The sequence below is a fragment of the Petaurus breviceps genome, unplaced genomic scaffold, assembly GCF_028583685.1.
Source record: "Petaurus breviceps papuanus isolate PSGF00001 unplaced genomic scaffold, PetGlider_PUasm1.0 91133, whole genome shotgun sequence".
Classification (NCBI taxonomy): Eukaryota; Metazoa; Chordata; class Mammalia; order Diprotodontia; family Petauridae; genus Petaurus; species Petaurus breviceps.
In genome coordinates, this window is record NW_027187419.1 from 32874575 (window position 1) to 32900257 (window position 25683).

General features: G+C 39.0%; 1 protein-coding gene across 4 annotated transcripts in view; it reads right to left on the reverse strand.

Moving 5' to 3' along the window:
- The window catches only part of FAT3 (FAT atypical cadherin 3), a 760616-nt gene that overhangs the window by 597938 nt on the left and 136995 nt on the right, over positions 1–25683 (reverse strand). For 2 of the 4 annotated variants that reach the window (XM_069080439.1, XM_069080442.1), the window contains exon 3: positions 23311–23460. The exons of the other annotated variants lie outside the window; for them this stretch is intronic. The gene's annotated coding sequence lies outside the window, so the exon portion shown is untranslated. The remainder of the gene's footprint in view (positions 1–23310; positions 23461–25683) is intronic. 4 annotated transcript variants of the gene reach the window in all.

The window sequence follows — 25683 nt, forward strand, 5'->3', positions numbered from 1 at the left end:
AGCAACAGCATACATTTGGTTTGTAAAAAAAAAATCTTTAAATCACTATTCAATTATTACATATAAGAGAAGATTTTAAAATTTCATAATCACAAGAATATATTTAATCATCCCTTTTATTTAAAAATAAATTATTTTATTGCACATTTTACTTTCTTGACATTTATACAACTCTATATACTATTTACCAATAAGTTTTGTTGAAGTAGCTGTCAAAATGGATATAACTCAGAAATAAGGAAACTCCAGGTTCAAATCTTACCTCTGACACATGCTAGCTGTGTGAGTATGGGAAAATCAATGAATTTCTAAGTACCCCAAGAACACTAAAACTATGTAAGTCACCAATATCATTGGAGTGAGTTCCCACACTAGTAATTCCCTGTGCCTATGAAATCACAGATCCATACAGAGAGAGAAAAGTATATTTATTATACACATATGCAGGAGTGTGTATACATGCACATGTCTATACTCAAACATGTACAGATACACATATATGCACATGTGTTTTACTAGAAACATTATAAAGTCTTGAGATGTTGAACAGATCTAGGGTTACATGTATAACAAACTCATTTTTCCTTTTACTCTATTCCTTTCACTAATTTATAAGTCATGCCATCACTCCTTTGTCACCATTTGAAAACTAAACAACTATGATTCATTCTGGGACTTTTCTGCACAAGTTGTTCCTGGTGATATTTAAAACAGTTCTGTCTGAGAGTTCCAGTGCCCTTCCAAGTAAAGAATGATGGCACATTTTTGGAGCGGGATGAGTAATATCTAAATTAGTATTTCTAAACATAACTGATAAGTGTGGTCCTCTACCTCTATGCAGATACCCACCCCCTTCCCCACCCCTCTATGAAATGATGACGCTTCAGAGTTCACAAATAATCGATTCTTCTGAAAAATCAGTATCACAGAATGTTAAAATGAAAAGGACGCTTTAGAGATTTTCCTGTCCCTTGCTTTAGAGAGTAAGTGGCATTCTAGAGAGAAGGCACATAGAGGTTAAATGACTAGTGTCTGAGCCTAGACCTGGTCCTCGCAGATGAAATAAAAGATCCAGCAGACCACATCAACATGTTGGAGCACAGCCTGAGCTGGGCTGCCATAAAATTTCAAAGCATTGGATGAAGCTGAATGCATCACAGAAATGATCATTTTGCCAATACTCCTGGTAACACATTTCCTGGACCCACGCAGATCTTGTTGGCCTGCACATTTCAAGATTTTGGCATTCCCAAGAAAGTACATTCCTTGACACAGCATACACAATGCCTTACTCACTTGAATACTAATTTGGACCCTAAATTTCTATTCCTGCTGGGTCTCTCAACCCCAATAACTGCCCTAATCATAAGGCACATGACCTCCTCTATCGTATTCAGCTACTGTATGCGACTATTCCAATCCATAAGAGCAATAATATTTAGAGGTGGAAGGGACCTTAGAAAGGCCTTTTAATCCAACCTTTTCATTTTACTGATGAGGAAAGAGGCCCAGAGAGTAATATCCCCGAGGTTACAGAGTTTCTATGTGACAGACCTAGAATTTTGAGCCCAATCCTGACTACAAATCCAACATACTTTCTGCAACAGAGAGTTTCATTAAATTATGCTGACCCTTGACTTTGCCGTGTTTCATGCAAGGAAAGGCTACCTTGTCAAAAGTGAAATTTTCCTTCCCCAGCAATCTTCACTTGATCAAAAATGCAAAGCGATTTCAAATGTCTATCCCCTACAATTACGCTGCTTTTTTTCCTTTCCAAAGGCTCTAATGAAGCAAGAGGGCACTAAGATCATGAAGTGCCTCCATCATTGCTGAGAGCGTATTTTTCAGTGCTCCTGGACGGTGTATTAATGCAGAAGCTGTCAATGTTTCTGACAAACTGATAGCTGATGCTACAATTTGGAAATAGCTAACAAGCTACAGTGGGGGAGAGGGACGGGTTTGAGAAGGGTCTCTACCTCTCTGGTATTCAGGAGAAGCCTCCTCTTTCCATCTTATTACAAGTTCACTATACAGAATCCACAAGGTGGACACATGCATATGATATTGCTACCTTTCTCTTATGCTCTCTGACATAAAACAAAGAGAGGTGCCTGCCAAGAGATTCCTAATAAGAAACATCAATCAATAAATAATTATATATCACCTACTATGTACCTGATACAAAAAGAGACAAAAGACAATCTCTGTCCTCAAGGAACTTACACTCTTGGTTGGCCCACAATTTCCAGGAGGAAATGCAATTAAAACAAGGTGAACCTCCTTGTTTTGCAGCTCTGCAAATATCCCAGAAATTCTAATGGCTCAACATTACATGTCAAGATGTCATCACCATGTGTAGACAACTCTTAAATGTGTACCCAGGAAGAAATAACATTGTGTTTTCTGGAAGGTGTCTAAAATTATTTACTTCCTAATGCCTTTTTGTCAAGGCCAGCCTTTGGAAATGTGGAATTGTGAGGGGTGGTGTTACAGGAAAATGGGTATTCGGTTTAGAATCGGCATACTTGGGAGGCTTATGTCTTGGATCCCTGACTTGGTAAATGTGTAGTTCTGGAAAAGGTTCTAAGCCTAAATCGCCTCATCTGTAAAATAGAGAAAATAATGCTTACTCCATCTACCTCTCTATGTTGATGTGAAGAAAATACTTCACAGATTGTCAAGTGCGATAAAGTCATCCATTAAAGCTCAACCCTAAAGCCTAATCATGGCATGAAGGTGACCTTGGGCTCTGGAAAGGTTATGTTGATGAAACCACATTTTAGCAACCTGGAAAGTCTTCAAATAAAGATCTAGTGATGAAAGGTCCAGGGACAAATTTTTCAACAACAGTCACTTTGGAAGACATCTAATTAAGCTGTAGATGGGCTATAAGCTACAAGGATGAAGGAAGTACCCATCCATAGCAACAAAACCACAGATTCTCTTATAAATTACGGCTAATGGATTGCACAGTCTACCGGAATTCATGGCATGGAGAAATGGTTGAATAAAATGTATTAGGGATAGGTAAATCTTGCCACCATACCCTATCTGACCTTACCCTGGTGAACTCACCCAGGCTTCCCCAACATCAGCAGAGAAAGGCTACAGAAGAAAAGTAGATTCACCTTGAGACCACTGTATCCTGGTCACCTAGCTGGCACTAGGCACCTAGATGGAGAACTAGGCCTGTAGTTAGGAAGACCTGAATTCAAACCTGGACCCAGCTATGTGCCCCTGGGCAAGTCATTTAACTTCTGCCTGCCTGAGTTTCCTCAACTGTAAAATAGAGATAATAATAGCACCTAATCCTCACAGGATTTTTGTGAAGATCAAATGAGAAAAAGCACTTAGCACAATTCCTGCCACATAGTAGGCATCATATAAATGCTTATTTCCTTCCTTTTCCCCCTTCCCTTCCCTCTTCTAGCTGCCCTTACTACACAGGATCATAGAGAGCACAATAGTGACCCAGCAACTACAGCAACACCTTAAAACCTGAGAGAGAAACACAGTGGGTAGCAGAGGAGAACTGACCACCTCCCCCCCCCCCCAAACCAAAGCATCATGAACTGGAACCAACTTCTGATGATGGTGTTTATCAATTTAATTTGCCCAATGTCATGCATAGTACTTGCATGTATAGGGGAATGGGGAGGGGGGAGTGTTAACTGTGAGAGGGCACCAGGTGGTATTAATTCATTCAGTTATGCCTAATACTCTCTGATATACTACCATGATCTAGACAGTATGCAAAGCACTGGGGATTTTTCTTTTAAAGGTATGAGGCACTCCCTGTCTTCAGAAAGCTTATTCCTCTTCCCTTCCCATTCATACCCTATTCCCTAGCCGCCTATCCCTACCTTCCTATACACACAGACACCCACACATGGACCCATATCCTTCCATCTTGGTAAGGTGGTAAATTTAACACTTGTGTTCTTAAATAACTGATACTTTCCTTTCCAAAGTGAAACATGGCAGACCAGTCAAACAACTCTCAGGGAGGCAGCTATGAGATAAAATTTCCAGTCTCATATATACTACTGCTACCTGTTTGTACACAGTACAACCCTTACCCTATCCTTTTTTTTGGGGGGGTGTGGAAGGAGGCAGTCAGGGTTAAGTGACTTGCCCAGGGTCACACGGCTAGTAAGTGTCTTAGGTCACATATGAATTCAGGCCCTCCTGACTCCAGGATCTGTACTAATCTTCACCCTATTCTGAAATTATGTAAACAAGAAGGTGTTTCTGGTTCTTCACTTCTCTCTAGCTAAAGTCATTCCCATCTTAAATTCTTTTTGTACCTTCTTTCTTTCAAACCTCTGCATAACCTAACTTGTTCTACTCTTTCAACCTGGTAGCATTTCTAAGAGCAAGATAATATTATCTTTGAGGATCTGGGTGGGGCTCAAAAGGGTCTCTAGCTAATCTCACTTCAAGAGCCCAGTAACCTCTCATACCAATACTATCCCAGGTCCTTATCAATCTCCACACCTTTTTCTGCCTGATTCCACAGAGCTAAACTGGTTTCCCAACAAGAATGTAACTTGAAATACACAGACAGAGAATTCTTCTGTGGTCTTAAGCAAGCTTCTGCCCAGGAGTATGGCCCTATCCTAAGATCTCACTATTTATAGGGAAGAATTGCTGACGAATATATTCCTTTTTCAAGCATTTACTCCTGGCTTCATTACCTCCACGGCAATTCTATAAACTATTTATCTACTGGCGCCTTAAGTCATCCAGGCCTCTCATGTTAGTTAAACACATTATTCCTTGAATTTTGCTGCTTTCCCTATTCTGTGTCATCAGCAAATCTTACCCCCTTCCTACTGGTCTTTCCTCCCAGATTAAATGAAATGTAAATTCAACAATCCAACCCAAGTGCTGGTCCCTGCTGCCCTCCTCTCATTGCCTCCCTCTAACACAAAGTGCTTTTCCTCACAGATCCCTTCTTCCATCTTTAATCCTCCTCTTTTCCCCTGCCTAAGATCTCTTTTTCCCTCTGTCCTGTTGTGGCACATGGGCAGGCCAGTCCTATGATCTCTTGCTTTTCATCAAATTCTTAAAATTCCTCCTGATGACTCTTAAAAACATCCCCGGAAGAACATGCTCTATGTCCACTACCCCAGGTAACAGACGATAACTACAGAAACCAATGTTCTCTACTGCACTGGTTTTCAACTTCCTACCTTCTCTGTACCAACCAAATAATCCATCAACAAACACTTGTTCAGTGCCTATTATGAGTTGGCCACTGTTCTAGATGCTGGGTATTTTAAGACAAAAACAAGAAACAAACAAAAATCAAACATGAGATCTCTGCTCTCAGGGAGTTTCTATTCCCTTAAGGGGAAACATGTATGCGTCTAAAAAGAACTTGGCCTTTTACTGACTTGTGAGGAAGGAATAATCATTTATATAGTACCTATGTGCCAACCACTATGTTAAAGAGTTTTTACAAATATCATCTCATTTGATTCACACTAAACATGACCAGACCAAATGATCCCTCCATCAGATGTGAATTAGTCCCTTGAATGACACTGAAAAGTCAGGTCACTGAGACTAGGGAGTCAGGGTCCTCAAGAAAACTAGTTCCTCATGGGGCAAGAAGATATCCAGAAGCTGGGAACAGTTAAGTAGCAATAAAGCCCATTGGGACACAGAGAGCAGAACAACAGTCAGAGGCAACCATTGGAAAGAAAGGGGTGGGACTCTGGGAGCAAGGCTGCACAAGGTGGTTTTGACTCAATGTCTGAACAGAAGCTTTGTTGCCTCGGTATCTCCTCCCAACCCTCGACTCCTACTGCCTCAAAGTTGTAATCCCACATCACCTTTCTGCTCTGAGGTCCAACACAGGAGCCTGAAGTCTTTACATCTGGGCACATGAAATGTCTGTTTACCCATGTCTGACATGTTTACTTTCTCTTTGCAAACAGTATCTGCGACTGTACTACTTATTAAGACTATAGTTGAGAGGAAGCATCTAAAGCATTAATATATTCAGAGAAGAGACAGAGATAGAAGTTTTTTGCTAGAAGCATTGTCTCTGGCTGGGGACTTAGAACTAACAAAAAATAAAAAAGAATTACAGATCTTTTGATATTTCTCAGATTGGAGAGTCAGCCTTCTATACTGGGAAACCCACACAGGCATTGGGTCAAATAGGATAAAGGGCAAAACAAGAGTGACTGACCAATTCTGATTCAGTAAGTCAATAAATATTTATTAACCATGTCCCAGACACTGTGCTAAGAGCTGGGGATACAAAGGAAGGTAAAAGACAATCCCTGATCTCAAGGACCTCACAGGCTAATGGAGAGAAGAGAGACAAGACAAAACACAAATGACTGTACAAACAAGCTAGACAGAGGATAAACTGGAAATAATCAACAGAGGGAAGTTACTGGAAATAAGGGGCACTGAGAAAGGCTTCCTGTAAAAGGTACTATTTTACAAAGAACTTAAAGGAAGTCAGGAAAGCCAGGAAGCTGGGGTCACTAGAATACATGGTGGAGAGGGAAGGATAGGGTCTAGGAAGACTGGAAAGTGGAAGGAGGGGCACATTAAGAAGGGTACCAAAGGTCAAACAGAATGTTCTAGAAATGATCTTAGAGGTAATATGGGACCACTGAAATTTCTTGATTATGGGGGGGAGGGGCGGAGTGTGACATGGCTAGACCTTCACATTAGGGTCATTTTGACAGGTCAGTGGAGGATGGACTAGAATGAGGACAGATTTGTAGCAGGCATACCAATAGCAAGGTATTGTGATAATCCAGGAATAAGGTACACTACAAGGGTAGTGGCAGGAAAATATATTTTTTTTTGCAACAAATATCTCTGACAAAGGTCAGGGTAGAAAAGGGTGCATATATGACAGATAATATGAAGGTAAAATCCACAGGCCTTGGCGATAGATTGGATATGGAGGGGGGACTGAAGAGAGAACAGTGACGAGTTAAAGGATGACATCTGGGTGAAGAGCCTGAGGGACTGGGAGGACAGTGGTACCCTGAACAGTAATTGGTGGTGGTGGTGGTGGTGCTTGGTTTTTTGATGAGGACCAATAATATCCAGGAGTGAGGTCTTGAGGACTGGGTTTAAGCGAGGCAGAGCTGTACAGTTGTCAGCCTCCCTCTCTCTTCCAGAGTCAACAAAATCCAGTGGCAGGACAGAGTCAAGATGACTTGTGATGGCTAGGAAGGCAATGAATGACCTTGGCATCTTCACTGTCTGGCCAAGCTTTAAGCTCCCCACAGTACCCACTTCAGCTGCTTTCATGGCCATTGAAACAAACTGTTCTCATCTGCCATTCTTCTTCACTGACTGGGGCAGACATTCCCCTAACTCACTGATGGCTTTAAGGCCTGTCGGTACCCTGAACCTAGTTTAGCCCATCCTGCCAAGATGTTTACCAGAGTGTGGCTGCCACATATGCTACAGCTTTTTGAAGTCGAAGGCGAGTGTTTAGTACCAGGTGTGCACCAAAGGTGGATGAGCAGCCCTGAAAAAAGTGCTCGTCTTCCTTGAACACTCCATATACCCCCTTGGGAACTTGGGAAGAAGGAAGTGTTTGGGGGGAAAAGATCATGAGTTCAGTTTGGACATGCTGAGTTTAAGACATCTACTAGGCATCTATTTCAAGATGTCTAACAGGCAGCTGGAGATGAAAGACTAGAAGTCAGAAGAGATGTTTGGGTTAGGTAAGAAGCCTAGATAAAGTATTCTGGTCATACCTGAATATTCATCAGAATTCATCCATCCCTTGTGAGGGACAAAATTACAGTTCTACTAAAAGTAAAAATCCCTAAAATATTTTGGGGGGATAGAAGTTTTACATTCTGATGAAGATATCTAGATCTTATAGGCCTACTTAATCCTCAGAAAACAGGCAAATACCTTCAGAGGGACTTACAGACAAGACCTATGCAACATAGGCATTTTGAAGTTGGAAGAGCAATGAAAAGATCTATTTAAGAAGGAAAAACAGCTGCTAATTATTGCTATTAATTAAAAACTAATGAATGGACCAGATAATAAAATGGAGTAGTACAGTCTAGAAAAAGATAACTTTTATTTTAAAAACTCACTTTTTCATTCAAAGATATACCAAAGTCATTATCAGAAGAAATCTAGGTGAGCTATAAGATCCAGGTATGTTCATCAGAATGTAAAACCTCTACCCAAAAATTATTTTAGGGATTTTTTTACCTCTAGTAGAACTGGGAATTTCTGTCTCTTATAAAGGAAAGATGAAGTCTGATAATAATGCTGTATACCAAGAAGGAGAAATGTTCCAGAATTACAGAAATTGACAACGGAGGCAGAATATTACAATATAATCTTGTTCCAAAAGTCTCATGTAATGAAAAGTTTAAGATATATATCCAAGAGACTGAAATAAATATGCTTCAGTGGCCTGACAGCTCCCTTGTGTTAACTCCCACTGAAACTTATGGGTTATAATTAAGGCTAGAGACTTGGAAAAATAGACAGTTTGCCAAAAGTATACTTTATATCCAACTGGATAAAAGTGTGATTTCTTGACGAAGTATTAAAGAATGTTGCAAAACTTTATTCAGTGTTTAATGAGTGAAACATATGATTACCAAAAAAATGGATATACTGCATATTAAAATCATTTTGATGATATACAAATGTATGGTTCATTATTTATCAATAAATGTAATAATTTTGCTTTCCCCCCACATAATTTGCAGAGCATTCTATTATTAGCCACCTTTTAAAAATGAGGAAAGAGACTCAAAGAAATTATCACTTCTTGAAGGTCACATAATTAGTAACTAGCAGAAGAGAAACCTTCTTTCTACTGTATTAAGTTGCTATGTAGATATAACTACTTTTTTTTAGTGGTGTCTTTCGTCAGATTTTCTTAGCCTCAATTAGTCTTAAGCATCTTAACTCTTTGTACAAACAACAGGAAGCATTAGGGCTCTGGGTATCTGAGAGGAAAGAGACTAGAGTGATGAGAGGATTCCCAAATGAAAGCAGCAATTTAATAAAAACCCAAGTCTCCTGACTTCCAAAAATTTATTACCCAAATGAAGTTAGGTGAAGTCATCTTTGCAGGGCTGGTCATTTCTGAAAACTGTTTGCAGACTGTATATTCTAGAAATGATAATTCTTCACAGCCTTCAAAAAGCTACTTTCTCCTTTAAACTAGGTGAGTAAACATAAATGTCTGTTTTGCTTCATTTTACTGGAAGTGTGGGTGGGCTAGTAAGTATTGTATTTATCTGGTTCTTAACTACAACAGCTAGAATATTTCTTCTCAAATCAGGGTCTTTTAGAACATAAGTTGCTCAAAATATTCTTTGTCAGGACTCATGAATGACCTATTTTCAGGGCTTCTTAGCTCCAATCTAGAAACATCCCTATATGCTGAGTTATGGTACCTTATAACACAAACTCTACAGATTTTTTTTAAAAAGCAAACTATGTACAATTGCTGTAAGATAAGTTATGACTGCTGAGACAAGTGCATCTGGAAACAAGATTTTCAACAATCCCTCCAAAAATACTCTGTATCAGAAAAATACAAAATAAAATGTGTTCATGTAATTGTCGCATTGTCATGTCCAGAACAGATAGCAGAATTTCATATCTGGAAGGGAATTCAGAAGAACATCTAGTCCCCAAATCATACCTAGAGACGAATTACCTCTCTGACATCTTCAACAAGTTCTCATCCAATCTCTTCCTGAAATCCTTTTGTAATGGAGTATTTGCCTCCAAATGAGGCAGCCAATGCCACTCCTGGAACATTAGAAGTCTGTTATGAAGTTTTTCATGCTATTGAAACTAAATATGACTCTTTACTATTTATGCCCATTTTTCCCTGTTCTGCCCCTTGGCTTCTCCCCAATGTTCTGCATAACAGGTGAGATAGGCTAGGTGAGCCTGGATTCAGAAAGACCTGCGTTCAAATACAACTTCAGACACTGACTAGCTTTGTAACTTTGGGGAAGCCACTTAGAGAGTCTCTGTTTGCCTCAGTTTCCTTAACTGTAAAATTGGAATAATAATAGCACCTACCTCCCAGGCTTGCTGAAAAACTCAAAGAAAATAATATCTGTAAAGCTCTTAGCATAGTGCCTGGTGCCACATTTATTGTTCTCCACTTGTTTTTCAGTCATGTTTGACTCTTTGTGACCCCATTTGGCGTTTTCTTGGCAAAGACACTGGAGTAGTTTGCCATTTTCTTCTCCAGCTCATTTTACAGATGAGGAAACTGAGGCATGCAGGGTTAAGTGACTTGTCCAGGGTCACACAGCTAGTTAAGTGTCTGAAGTCAAATTTCAACTCAGGATGATGAGTCTTCCTGACTTCAGCATGACCCTCTATCCACTGTACCAACTACCTGTCCATAACAATAATTACTAGTATTAGTGTCATTAACAATGTTGGGAGTTGGGAGTTAACCTCATATCCCATAAGTCTTTTTGGGGATAAAGTGAGTATTATGTCAAGAATTCTTTGAGTTCCAAGAAGAGATGATAAATCAGCACAGAGCTGTCCTTTAAAAGCCTGAACTCCCAAGTCCTAAGAATTTGAGACAAAGTCCTGTCTATACAAAGATCGGGTTTTTTCCAGACAGCCTTCTAGTCTACAACATCTGTTACTCAGTTCCCTACTAGCTGACACCAGAACCTCTTACTCAAGACTTCTTACTATCTCACACATGCAGAAAAGATCCCTCATATGTGGGAAGGGGAAGAAAGCTTTCCTCATTCACCTAGTCCAACTCACATCTGAGGAAGGAGAGATACCGTCTACAATATGTTCAACAAGAGGTCAGCTGGGCTCTGCTGGTGGGGTCAGGGGATAGAGATCCCAGGGAGGGACTCAGCCCATAGGGAGCTGCTACTCACTACTACTCCACCTCACTAGTCAGCAATCAATTCCACGTAGGGCCAGCTCTAATATCAGGAAGGTTTTCATCATATTGACACCCAAATCTGCCCCTCTGAAACATCCATCCATTCTTCCTAGTTCTGCCTTCAAGGACCAAGCAGAAAGGGCAATAAGTCTTGCACAAGATAAAAACTTGAAGAGAGTGATCTCATGCCTTCTCCTGTCTTCTCTTCTCCAGGTTTGTTGCTGCTGTTGCTGAGCTGTTTCAGTCGTATCTGACTCTCCATGACCCTGTTTGGGATTTTCTTGGCAGAGATACTGGGGTGGTTTGCCATTTCCTTCTCTAGCTCATTTTGCAGATAAGAAACTAAGGCAAATGGTTAAGTGACTTGTCTAGGGTGACATAGCTAGTAAATGTCTGAAGCCAGACTTTAATTCAGGTCCTCCCGACTTCAGGGTCAGAGCTTTATCCAACAGAGTTACCTAGCTGCCCAACCACAGCACGGTTTCAAGTCTCCTTACAATGCTGGTCACTCTCCCACCCCAAGACATGACAACTTGACAATGCCCCTCCTAGAAATGTCAAGAAATGAACATGACAGTACAGATGTGAAAAGACTAGAGCCCTGAAAAATGGACTACAACCTGACTTATTCTGAACACTAAGCACCTATAATGCAACCTCATTTGACATACTGCATAGACAACTTGCCTCAGTGTGAGGAGGATTAACTCTGACATATGATGATTATGTAGCCATACAGAGCAAGGTCACTTAACCTCTGGGGTGTCCCAGGCAACTCTCTAAGTCTTTAACTAGAAGAACAATGAGTGATCAGCATTGGTAGAGGGAGTTTCCTGACCAGGGAGTTCCCCACACCAGTTAAATCACAGGTCTAGTCTTTATCCCTATCCTCATATTGAACTGAATTAGACTTCTGAGGATTATTCTGAAATTTCTGTGAGTTTGATCAGCTGTCACCAAACCACAATGGCTGAAGACAAACAAGTCTTGTCCTATTTCCTCAAGCCCATCAGATCAAAGATTTAAGAGCTGAAAGCAACATTGGAGGTCATCTAGTCAAACCTCTTCATTTTGTAGATGAAGAAACCAAAGCCTAGATAGAGTATACATACCTACAGCCACACAGAGTGAGTGGCAGAATCAGGATTTAAATCCAGGCCCTCTGACTTGAAATCAAACAAACCTATAAAAATCTATCTCACTAGTGCTGATACATATTGAGAGCCAGGCACCAACCTGAAGGATCCAGTATGCTTGAAAGTAAAAAACACACCTGAAAATTAAGAAATAATGTAAATTTGTATCACTCAAGCTGCTGGAAGCATGCCTGCACAGCTTCCAGAAGAAATCTCCATCTGAGAGGGGCTGGGGGTGGAGGTGAGACACACCAAATAAGAAGAACAACTGAGCTCCAACCTTTCAGAAAGAGAACACTGATTCCAGTGCAAGGCTGAACTAAAATACAAATGCCCTGATTTTTAAGAGCCTCTGGGGTCACTGTGAACAAGGAAATGGCCAAAGCCACTGGAAAATAACCAGTTTTTCCACTCCTTACAAAAGTTATTTCACAAGGCTGTATAGGAGCAGAAATTTTTTCATGTCCAATTTCCTGCCAGATACCTGAGATAAGCTGTCTTCCTAGTCCCCACCAACTGTTGAGAAGTGTCAAGGCAGACAGGCAAATCAAGTCAGATCAAGCTAAGTTCATCATCCTTACACCTTAATGACTTCACATGCTGTGGCTGTTTCACCTGCTTCAAATGTCAAACCATAATCCCCAGAGAATTTTCAGATTCCACAGATAACTTCCTAGAAACCTGAAATAATCTACCTAACATGCTTGAAATTATTGTAAAATGGTATCAGATTAAAGGTCCAAGTTCTCTAAATACCTTCTTCTAATTCCAATTTTTTAAAGTGAGGGCCTCAGGCTAAATTCTGCTGAGAGAGTCCAGATGACAGGGCCTATAACTCTCAGAGACTTCAGAGATAATTGGTCTTTTCTTCCATACATCTTTGGATTCATTAAAATAGCCGAAAGAATGTTAAACTGACTACCCACTCATAGTAGTATGATGTTTTTATGTTTCCAATATGTCTTATATATCTGACTTGACATATCTGCCTCAAATTTCAATAGGCTAGGACTATGTCTACATAGTTCTTCTTTGTAGCAATTAGACACTTAACTTTTTATGACAGTCAGATTTGGAGTCAAAAGACCTGAGTTTGAATCCTAGCCCTAATACCTACTTGGATGAAAGGATTGAAAGTTATCCCTTCCACATTGTGGGGGTTAAGGGCTGCCATGATCTGGAAAATCTGACTAAAATTTTTTTGGTCATCCCTTACAGGAAGGGAGAAGTCTGAAATATTAAGGCATTAAAAGATAAAATACGCTAATATACAATACTATACATATATTTTACGCATTTTGGAGTTTGAAACTTTTTCTTTGTCGTCTGCTGGCCTTCCAGTATCATCTGAGGCTTCCACAAAACTCTCAAAAAAATTCCTGTTTAATTTCTTACAGTGACACAAGATAGACCTGGAACATATAAAAACCACAATGGGGAAAGTCTTGATGGGGGAAGAATAACTATAGAACTGAAAGACATCTTAAGTCATTTACAGCATGACTTTCTCACTTGACAGATGCAGAACCTGGGGCTTACAAAGTTAAAGGATTTGCTTGAGGCCACACAAACAGCAAAACCAGAATTTGAACCCCAGGTTTCCTGATTCCACTATACAATACATCCCTTCCCCTGTCTGAACTTCAATGTCCTCCTATGTTAAAGAACAACTTGGATTGATCTATCACTAAGGCATCTTCTTGCTCTATATTCTATAGGGAAGGCCCACATAACCTTAAAGATCACTTGGATAAAAGGAACTGCAGGACAAAAAACCTCCAAGCAGAATGTAGTTTTATTTGGGAAACTTCAATGTACGGCTTTCCCCATTACTTCTCCAGAAACATTCCAAGAAAGGTTTCTGTGAGTGGAAAGTTAATTTTCTCTCTAGGAACCTTTTGTAATGTTTGTCCTCAGAAAAGATATCCGAGACTCAGGACCAAAATTTGTCCTGTTGACTAGAACATATTTTATTTCCACAAAAAAAGGATGTTCCAATGATGCTCTCTCACTCTAAGAATAGAAAATTCATTTCAGGTCTGGACCCAAGGGCCATCAAATAAATAGAACTCACTTGAGTCAAAGGCTTTGTGTATTTTCATAGCAGGGACTTCTGAATATGCTGCAAATGGAAAATCTACCCTCTCTAGGGATCTAAATGTATGAATAAAACAAATAAAATATTTAATAAAACAAATAAATTGTTTACTCCCTAGCCAGTGGGAGAACAGAGTTAAAGTCCACTTACCGTAGAATGCTCAAACCCAATTGGGGTATGAGTGGCAAAAAAAGGAAAATAAGCTAACTGGGGACCAAGCAAAGGTTTCCAATGCAGCTCAAAACCTAGGCAAAACAAACCAACTATGTTAGCTCTAAAATTTATTCACAAGAAAATCCCACCCACCAAGGAGATTCTCAAAACTAATAAACTAGTTATTTGGTCTTTTTTCCTTAAGCCCTCATAGTGGGAATACTTTTAATGTGAAAGAGGAACCATATTGTTTTCCTAAAATCAAATACAACTTCAATTAACTGAACTATAAGCTGTTCTCTGAAATCTGCCCTCTCACTTGTGAAATTCTGTGAAGTTTCCTCCCTGCACCCAGCCTTCTGCTTAGAATGTCCTCCCAGTCATCTTCATCTTTGCCTTTCAGAAGCCTTCTCTTCCTTTACAACTCAGTTCCAATTTCCCTTCTGTAGATTCCTTCTTTTTCCTTTTTTTTAAATTCCCCCAGCTAAAAGTGTCCACTGGATCTTCAAATCTTCCTACAGCCTTCTGTCTGGCTGGCTCTCTTTGATTTCATCAAATGCAATCCTGTATTATGTTTACCTCTGTATCTGTCTTATCTTTCCCTAGTAAAATGAAAGCTGCTTCAGGTCAAGGACTAGGCCGTTTTTCATCTTTATATTACTATTTGCACATAGTAGGTATTTAATAAATGTATGTTGTAGTGAACCAATTATGGGCATCTATTTCTCATAAGCTTTAGAGTTTTTCTTGAATACCAGAGCTGGTTTCCAAGGAGACAAAGGTACAGAGGTGAAGGAGATAACTAAAAGGGACACAAAAAATCTGGAGGAGAAAGTATTCTTTCCTTATTACCATGCACAATTTCTTTTTTAAAAATATATAACAGATTAACATGATCCTTCACTTCCAACATTTCTAACTTTTTTCATTATTTTTATGCAAAAGATTAGGGAAAGAAGTATTAAGTTTGGGAAGGACAGAAGATTTTCTCTTCAGATTCATGGAAAAATAAAATAAATGGTCTAACCTATAGCTCCTAATTTATCTTACCTATAGAATCTGCTATTAGGAACGTGCTTCACCAAATCCTAGGAAAGTGGGCCAATCCATCCTCCATGTCTCGACCATTACTCCCCATCAGCGAGCTTTGGTACCAAAAGGATTTCCTCACCTTTTTATCTGTATTCCATAGAACTTAACTAGTAATTGATCATAGTAAGCATTTTTAAATTTTTTTTAAAGCAATCAGTGTTAAGTAACTTGCTCAAGGTCACAGGGCCAGTTATTTCTGGGTGTGGTGCTAAGTATCTGAGCCCAGATTTGATCCCCAGGTCATCCTGACACTGGAGCCAGAGCTCTTACTCGCTGAGCCACCTGGCTGCCCCTAACATTTTTAATTTTTTAAATTAATTAATTCATTCATACCATAATCTATACAGAATACATTTTTTTTAAAAGGCAAAACACAGGGCGGCCAGGTGGCACGAGTAAGAGTGCTGGCCCCAGAGTCGGGAGACCTGGGATCAAATCCGGGCTCAGATACTTAGCACCACAACCAGAAATAACTGGCTGTGTAACCTTGAGCAAGTTACTTAACCCCAATTGCTTAAAAAAAAAAGGCAAAACAGACCAGCTCCCTCCACATCCTTCTGACTTTAGTCTTGATTAAACTCACAGGGTCATTGAGAGAATTAAACAACATCTTTGAAATATGCATTCAAAGGGGACGGAAAACCCAAGTAATTTCTCTTCCTGAAATCATCATTCATTTTAAAGAAGATGAACCATGTTCAAAGAAAGTAAATAACTTGTCTGAAGTCCCCCTTCCCTCTATCAGTGCCTTCCCTCTACCTCCCATTTGTCCTCTATATGTATTAAATGTATATTGCTACTTGCATGTAGCCTGCCTCATTAGCCGGTCCCTAAGCATTTAATAAGCGCTTAGTGTGTGCCAGACACTGCTATGTTCTGAGTATATAAAGGTAAAAGATAGTCCCTGCTCTCTAGAAACTCACAGACTAATTGAGAGACAACATGCAAACAGACTTAGCTAGACAGCTGTATACATAACCAACAGAAGGAAGGTACTACCATGACAGGAAGTCAGCACAGATTTCCTGTAGAAAGTGGCAAAGGAATCCAGGGAAACCAGGAAGCAGAGACAAAGGGGGAGAGAATTCCAGGTCTGCACTAGAATTAAGAGTTCCTTGAGGGCAGAGACTATGTTTTGGCCTTTCTCTGTGTCCATAGTTCTTAGCACAGTGCCTGGCACAAAAATTCTGCTGCTGTTTCAATCCTGTCTGACTCTTCATCAACTCTTTTGAGGTTTTCTTGGCAGAAATCCTGGAGTGGTTTGCCATTTCCTTCTCCAGCTCCTTTTACAGATGAAGAAACCAAGGCAAACAGGGTTAAGTGACTTGCCCAGGGTCACACAGCTAGCAAGTGTCTACACTTAGATTTGAATTCTGGGAGATGAGTGTTCCTGACTCCAAGCCCAGTACTCTATCCAGTGTACCACCTAGCTTCCCCAGCTCACACATAGTAAAGGCTTAATAATATTTGTTTATTTGTTGTTGTTCAGTAGAGTCCAACTCTTAGTGACCCCACGGACTATATTCATACTGTACATGGAGTTTTCTTGGCAAAGATACTGGAGTTGTTTGTCATTTCCTTCTCCCGTGGATTAAGGCAAACAGAAGTTATATGACTTGCCCAGGGTCACACAGATAGTTAAGTGTCTGAGGCTGGATTTGAACTCATGTCTTCCTGACTCCACATCCAGGGCTCTATCTACTGAACCCCTCTAGCTACTTCTTGTACATGCTGATGATGATAATGATGATCCAGACTCCCAAGCAAAGTTTTTCCAGTAACTCCCACCGACTCCTCTATATGTAACAAATAGAACAACACTTTGAAAAAGTTGAAAATATTAAATAAAAATAGGGGTTGTTTATCTTCCAGCTACATTTCCAGGCATTCTAAGAGAATTGCTGAGACTTCCCAAGACCTGGAAGACCAAACTTAGTGCAAAGGTCTATGCATAGGAATCAAGGCAAGACATCAAGGGATTAGCCAAGGGGTGCCTAGCCCATGCCACTGCATGTGAAGATGAACCATACAAAGCAGGGAAGGAAGGATACATAGTGTTAAATCAGGCAGTCTTTAAAATTGAAGAAAATCAGTCTTCAAGGTTTCTAAAATGCCTTAACCTGCTCTCTAACCCAGCACAGAGAGTTTGGTATTCATTCCTTACTGAGAGCACAGCTTTATTTATTTATTCTTCATTCAACACAGACTCTTACAGCTCTCTGGATTTCCAAAGACAACTACCCTGATCCCTCTACCACCACCCCATCCCCCTTCAGCAAGGCCACCTTAGTCAACACACAATCTGCCTTTCTGATGCTAATGTAGTTCAAACAACCAAATCTTTCAGTTTTTATGCAAAAAGCCCATCTGAGGTCATTGAGCAAGAGCTGAAAAACTGAATGGCTTTCCCTATTAAAAAAAAAAAGAAAGAAAGAAGAGAAAAGAAAAGAAAATTAACCTGTATTTTGCTTAGAACAAAGGAAGAAGCCAGGTGGCTAAGAAGACTTCACATGTTGGTAAAGTGAGTAGCATATTAAAGGAGGGTACTCCTATCTTTAATAACCTCATGGGTGCATTTATAATTACAGCAGGCCAAAACTATGAAGGAAATGGGATGCTGGGTATTATAAACCACAAGCTAATATCATATTTTAAATGAATTATGGAAAATACCAATTTAATTCAATTCAAACATTTATTGACAATCATTCAGTCCTAGAGCCCAAAAGCTTCTGTTTACAGGCTCCCTTGGGCTGATCCTCCACCTTCTTAGGGAATGCCAATTTGTTATATATGTCTCCAGATTACCTGGGGGCACTGTAGGGTGGAAGGGAGGAGAGAAGGGGGACTGGTTAAATCATTTTATTCTATTTTCCCCAATCCAAAATGTTCATGTACAATAATGCCTTTATGTACAATTTATCTGAAATAATGAACATATTTTAAATGTATTTCTGAGCAAATAAGGAAACTGATTTCAATAAGAATGATAACTATGAAGTCACAGAACCACAATCTGAGAATGAAAGGACTATTTCTTTAATGCATAAGTTGTCTTTTTCTAGGCTGACTCAGCACTGCCTCCCCATGGGTGGAGTGGCTTTCTTTTATATTTTCTAATTATTGTTCTAGTACTTCTTGATAACCAACAGAGAGAGGTACACCTAAACAGAATTCAGTAAATATTTATTTATTTGCTTATCTATAAGAGGAATCTTCTCGTTCCTCTGGTATCTTACAGAGAGGGACTACATAAGATTTTGCCATGCTAGTTCATCAGGCACCTGTTCATAGAATTATCTGAAAATACTAAATGAATATATTTTGAGCAGCCTCTGTGAACTTAGAGGCCATAGCTTTACAGTGAGAAGGGGCAGGTGCCTTCATATAGAGAATAACTGGGGATTAGACTAGATAGTTTTTAAATTCCTTTCTTGCTCTAAAATACTAAAGAAAATACTGTTCCATAGTGGCCTATATAGCTTTAAGATTCCACATCTAAAATGAGGTTATTCTATGTGTTATAAGTTTTCAATAGGGAGAAGGTTTGTTTTTTTTTTATCATTTTTTATTATTATTCAAACTCCACTAATAGAAATAGGCAACTTTGTTTTTTCTTCTTCTTATAGTTTAGTTGTTTCAGTCGTGTCCAATTAATTCTTCATGACCCCATTTGGGGTTTTCTTGGCTAAGATACTGGAGTGGTTTGTCATTTCCTTCCTCCAGCTCATTTGACAGATGAAGAAACTGAGGTAAACAGGGTTAAGAGACTTGCCCAGGGTCACACAACTAAGAAGCGTCAGAGGCCAGGTTACTTTGTAGCTAGGGTTAAGTAATTAAGAGGCAGAACTTGAACCCTGGCCCTCTATCCACGAGGGGATGTACTCCCCATCCCACGTCCTATTCCAATCTCTCTTCTTGTAAAATAGATTAAAAAAAAAAAAACTTCCATAACTAGCCCTCTCTGGGTCCTCTTGTAAAACACTGCCTCTCGTCTCTCTCCCAAAAGACCAATTTGAATTAATGCATCTTAAAGAGTAGCACCTTGAAGAAGGAAAAAAAAAAAACTGTTTCCTCAACACAGCTTGTAAAGTAATATGTGCAAGGAAGAGAAAACTGAAGTTGGGGTCAGATGACCTGGTTTCAAATCCAACTCTCATGTTTCCAACCTGTATGACCCTGGGCACAAGGCACCCAACTCAGAAAGAACAGAGAAAACCTGGGGTTTGATTCTTCCATCTACCACTTAGTATCTGATATTCCCTTTCACTTCTGGGAGAATCAGTTTCCTCATCTGTAGAATGGGAACAAAACAGGTACATCTCAAGATTTTAAGGATCAATTGAGAAATGTTATATAAAAATTTTGTAAATCAGGAAGTCATATAAATATTTGTAAGCAATTATCAGCATTATAGGGCTTAGATTTGAAGTTGGGAAAGATCCCAGAGATCTGGTCCAAACCCCTTACTTTACAGATGCAGTACAAACTGATGAAGTGATTTATTTAATTAAGGAAGACAATCCAGGAGGAGTTCTAGTATCCCAGGTCAGGGCCTTTGCTTTCTTCGATGCTAGGCAATTCACTCAACATCCGCTGAGAAGAGCCATCAAGTTTTCAAAGAAAAACTAAGAATTCAGAGAAATCTAACCTTGTAAGAAGCAGCAGGAAAGATATACAAAGCAAACTCAAGATATGATTGCTTATAGTCAAGATATGAACTCTACAAAAAATTACCTAAATCCTTCACTCTACTATCCTGTGTAAACACCTTTTTTTAAGTGTGATATACACAAACTTCCATACCCTTTAATGTCTTTACAAGACACCAATACTACTGCAAAATGAAAATTTTTCTCAACAAAATATGTCTATTCATTTGATTTTCTTTTGAAAAATAGAAAACAAATAGATTAAGTCTAAATATAATAATCCAAATGTTTGTAATTAAGTTTTTGCCTGTAAAATTGTTTACAAACATCAGTATGGTGTGTAATCTTTACATACCTATAACCTCTCCTATCTCTGTCTCTGTGTCTGTCTGTCTCTCTCTCTCTATATTTACATATATACATACACACATATAAAATGTATGTATATATGTATTTTATACATATGCATACTATATATTCATATCCATATGTGTGTGTCACTGGACCCACACTTAAAGGATTTCATATGTGTGTGTAAATAATATGTATATTATATATGTATATATAAAATATATTCTCCCTTTCTAAGGCTGCCTATCATACTGTCTCTTACTTATTTTTATTTTTGTTGTTGTTGTTGGGATCTTTATTATTATTATTAGTAATGACTTCTACCAACAGATCAACAACTGCTCTCCAATCAGTTTTAGAGAATTATTTAGGTTTCTGAGACTGTAATTTGTGTGAAGTTACATATTATATAATATAACAAGATGGAAATCCTTCAGCTGTAGGCCCAGTGATAGATTCAGTGTTCACTGTATAAGAACCAACCTACTTAAATGAAGAGAGATCCATCACCTCAGAACTAGTCATAAAATAACTTTTTTTTGGCTCCAACAGCTCAGGAAGACCTACTACAGTGGGGAGGGATTTAAATCTTTCAATCAATCTTTATGGGTGGGCTGGTGAAGAGAATGTCCACACTGACGAAATCATCAATCTTTTGAAGAACTGAAATGATATGTTTAAAAGGAAGTTAATAATATTTAAGGGACTTCTTTCACCAAAAATCTATTTTCAATGTATAAATATGTGCATATATACAATCTAATAAAGTAAACTACAAGTGTTTTAGTAATCTATAACACTAGAAGGAGTTTACAAATTATGAAGGCACATCTGCTCCCATTCCCCCTCCTGCTCCAACCCCACTCAATAATACTGTCTGGCACTTTGCTGTAGCCCTTAAGAAAAAGCATTAGATTGAGAATTGTGAGCACTGTTCTCTAATCCCAGCTCAATCCACTAATCTAGCTGCATGACTTTAGGTCAGCCATTTGACCACTCTGTGCCTCTGTTCCCTCACATGTAATATGAGGGAGTTGCTCTCTAGATGAGAGGATCTCTAAGGCCCCTCCTGTCTCTAATGTTCTTGTGACTCTATTAAGCAGTTCCTCACTCTAGGCCACTCTTGGGAAGTAGGCTGAGATTCATTTTATAACCAAAACTACAAGGCACAGAGGAAGACATATGTAATTTTGCCAGCTAACCGTAGTAGGCTAAGAAGAATCCTGCTATAATATCTGAATTTCAAGGTGACTGAGTTCCAATGCCAAGGTACTAGTGTACTGAGTCTTTTGATAGGTAAGAAACGGAGAAATAATCACTGCCAAAAGAGGGGGAAAAATCCACACTACTTTTTTATATCTGTATTTTGTTCTTCTTTCCTTCTCTATTTTTTAAAGAGTATTTATAACTTTTTTAACCAGTAGGAAACATATGAAAAAGGTCATAAATGTAAGAAATTAGGTACCTACAAATGCTGCTTTTTAAGAAGAGAAAGGGGTAGCAAATGGACCTCCTGGACTTAATTATTATAGGGTTCCCTCTTTCTTACCAGGGTAGGTCAGCCAGTATCTTTTCTGCAATTCCTATTCCTAGGAAGCTGCCTGGTGCCCTGAAAGGTTAAGCAATTTGCCCAGGGTCACACATCCGCTAAATGTGTCAGACATTGGACCTGAACTCAGATTTTCCTGGTTCCAAGGCTGCCTATCTATTTATTACACTGTCTGTCTCTCACTTCTTAGTTTCTGTTGTTGCTGAGACCTTTGTTATTATTGGTAACTGCTTCTACCAACACAGATCAGAAGCTACTCTGCAATTAGTTAAAGTCACCCAGGTTACTGAGACTGTGACTGGTCTGAAGTCATATAGTCAATGTTTGTTTCAGAGAGGTGACACTTGAATCCAGGGCATCTGGACCCAAAGCTGGCTCTTTCCCATGCTCCTCCTCAATTATTTTTGTATGTTATTAAAATATTCTCTTAATGGAAAAGTATTTTCTATTTCTTATTCAGAATATATTCCAGAAAGTAATAAATACAAAGAATAAAAGGCATCATATACATGTGGATGTGTATTAGTGTGTGTATATACACACAAAGAAATACATACTTTAAAAATATTTTTATAGAAAAAAGTCTTATCACAAAACATATAAACAGACAATACCAAGGACAGCAAATGATAGCAGAAAAGATTACTAAGTGCATTTTCTGCATGCAAAAGTACAATATATTCCATAGAAGCAACAGTCTTTAAGAACCAACAGATTTTAAAAGAATAGGACAGAAAAATTCTTTGCCCAACAAAGCTATGGAGGCTTCCTATGAGATAAAAGCCACAGTGATGTATCATCCAAACAAAAGCTACTGTGTAGGTTAGTAAAGCATGGTATTACTCTCTCTTTGGTCAAAGATAAGACTTGTTTAAAGGAATTATAGATAACCATTATTCCAATTCCAATTAGTTTAAGTTGATAAGTTTAAGAACATATCCTGTGCTTCTATTATAGCTATTATTATCTAAGGTTCCTTTACTTGCAGTTCAATTCACAACAGGATTTTTTGGCAGTTTCAGAAATTAAAAAGTTTTTTTTTTCTATAAAAAGCAAAATATCAAGTGGTACAATCAATACAGCAAATTCTTATCTACCTCAGACTCATATATACCGTACTATATGACACAATCATTGCCAAGATCTCTCCTCAATTAAAGTGGTTTCTTTAGAAACTATTAACTTCCCTCTGTACACACTGTAATCCAAAGTAATAATTCAGAAAACTGGTATAAAATGCAATCTGCTGAGCAAAGACATTCTTACCTTGTTCTAATGTCCCAGGACACCTCCCATGTGCTTAAAGTTTATGAAAATTAATATACATGTTGATCATATACTTACACATGTGTATATATGCACAGACATACCTATGCTAATACCCCATTTTTTAAGTCACAAAATTGAGTCTTCTTAAGTCATGTGAAATCGACACCAACCAGAAGATAACAATAAGATTTCCAGCAGTTTCCCCTTCTCCAGATATACATAAAAACAGAGAGCTTTGACTGGATAGACGTCTGAAAGAAAAAAAAAAAAGGCAAGCACAAATGCCTCATCTTCTAACCTCCCTCATGAGCCAATTAGTGGAAAGCATCAGAAGTAGAACAATGTACGCTGCCTTTGCAGGGACAAATTACAGCAGCCCTTACCTTTTAGTCAGAGTAAGTGACAGATAACAGGCATAATAAACTCAGCAGGCAGGGCTGCAGGTCCGCATTTCTCAGTGGACTCCTCTAGCAGTCCCAAAAGAAAGGCACATAAAAACCCCAGCCTGCCTGCTCCATTCTTCGGTAACTGAGATATCCACTACCACGGTAACCAGAAAAGGCAGAAAGAACTACCAATCTTAGCTTCTTAAAAAGCTTTGTGCTGAGGGAAAAAGAGAGAGAGAAAAGGAGAGGGCGAGAGAAGAGAGGGGGAGAGGGAAGAGAATAATTACTTTGACTGAGGCCATCCAGCCAAATGCACACACAGCACAAGATTTTTTTTATTTTAAAGTTTGGATCTCCTGGCTTACAAGATCCAGAAAGAATCTCCCTCTGGAGAGAGGGGGGAATGAGCCGAGGGAGAGGGAAAGGGAGGAGAGAGTGAGCAGAGCCCAGGCTGGGGATGGGGGAAGGGGAGCCAGGAGTGGGCTGCTTGGAGGGGCTAGGATCTGGAGGGGAGCGTGAAGATGTGATACACATATGGAATGAGCATTAGAACAATGCGGGCCGGATCGCCAAGACCCTGCCCTCTGGGCAGCAGTTTTCAAAACACAGCTTTGCAGGAAAGAGGGAAAAAGGGGAGAAGGGGAACTGAAAACACAAAACAAGCTAATTGAAATAAGCAACTGGATGCAAAATGAGTTGCCAAAATCTGCGTGGTTGCCTCAGCAGTTTTCCAGCATCTCAGACAGATGCACAGCCTGTGGTTTTTTGTTATTTTTTTCCTTGCTAGAGAGCTCCAGGTCCCAGGGGTTTAGAATTCCAGAGGACCCAATTAACACCGCACTTGGCTAACTCCTTGCTCAGATCAATATGAAATAAGCTGCCTTTTAGAATCACCAAAATATTTAAAAATTAAAAAAAAGCCTAGAAATTGAGACTGCTGTTTTCTTATTTCCCCTACAGAGTGACAAACCAAAGTCTTGGTTAAGGGGCAGGGAGGAGGGCTGTCACAGACACATATCCCCAAGAAGGGCTAAAGTGTGATCCATTTCAATATATTTAAAGGATTTCAAGCATATAATATTATTTTTAACGAGGTAACTCAAAAGCATCTCTCCCATACCAGGTCTTGTAATTACCCTTAAATTGTTATATAATCTACTACTCTGGGCAAAAGAAGCTAGCTCTGGCTAGAGCTACTTTTGAACTCGTGTCTTTGCAGCCTAACAGTAGCATCATGGCAAAAGATAAGTGTATCAAAATAAAAAAGCCTGTGTCAATTAAAACCTAGTCCACAGACTTGCAAGAATTTATTCTGAGCAAAATATGAGGAACCAGGAGAATAACATATGCAAATATCTGCATGTAAATGAAACCAATACTAAGAAGAGGCCAAAGATGATTTATAATTAATCAAATAATAATTATTTTATATATACATGGACACATATGCACATATATACATATATGCATGTACATACATATAAATATCAAAATGCATTTATATATAAAATTGATCAAACTCAGTCCAGGAAAATAGATGAGAACAGATAACGTCTTCCTCCTCCCCCCTTCCTATCAGAAATAGACAGACATGTAGTTACACTTGGAGTATGCTATACAATGTCCAACATGGTTAGACATGGTCACAACGTGGGTTGGTTTTGCATTAATTGGGTTTTTTCTTTTTTACAAGGAAAATTTTTGAGGGGTATATTTAAAAAAGGACTACAATGTACTAGCAAAAAGTGTCAGTAAAACTTTTTTTTTAACCCACACAGATAACACCCCCCACTCCCAGAATATTGTTTCCACTCCTATCCTCTTACTTTCCAAGTCCTGTTTTTTTTCACATACAAACATTCTGGGAGTGTACAAAGTGACTATACTTTGTACAAGTTCTGTGACACCCTCTACTACAACATACTTACTGGAGCTGAACTCTTTTTCCCAAAACTAACACCACCAAAAAGTGAGGCTTACAATGTCCATCTTTTGATCTGGTAGTATTTTGTTTCTGTCTAAATGAGATCTGTTTAAGAGGCTCTCTCCCAACATATGCCCTTTCCCTCGACAATGAAGCATATATAC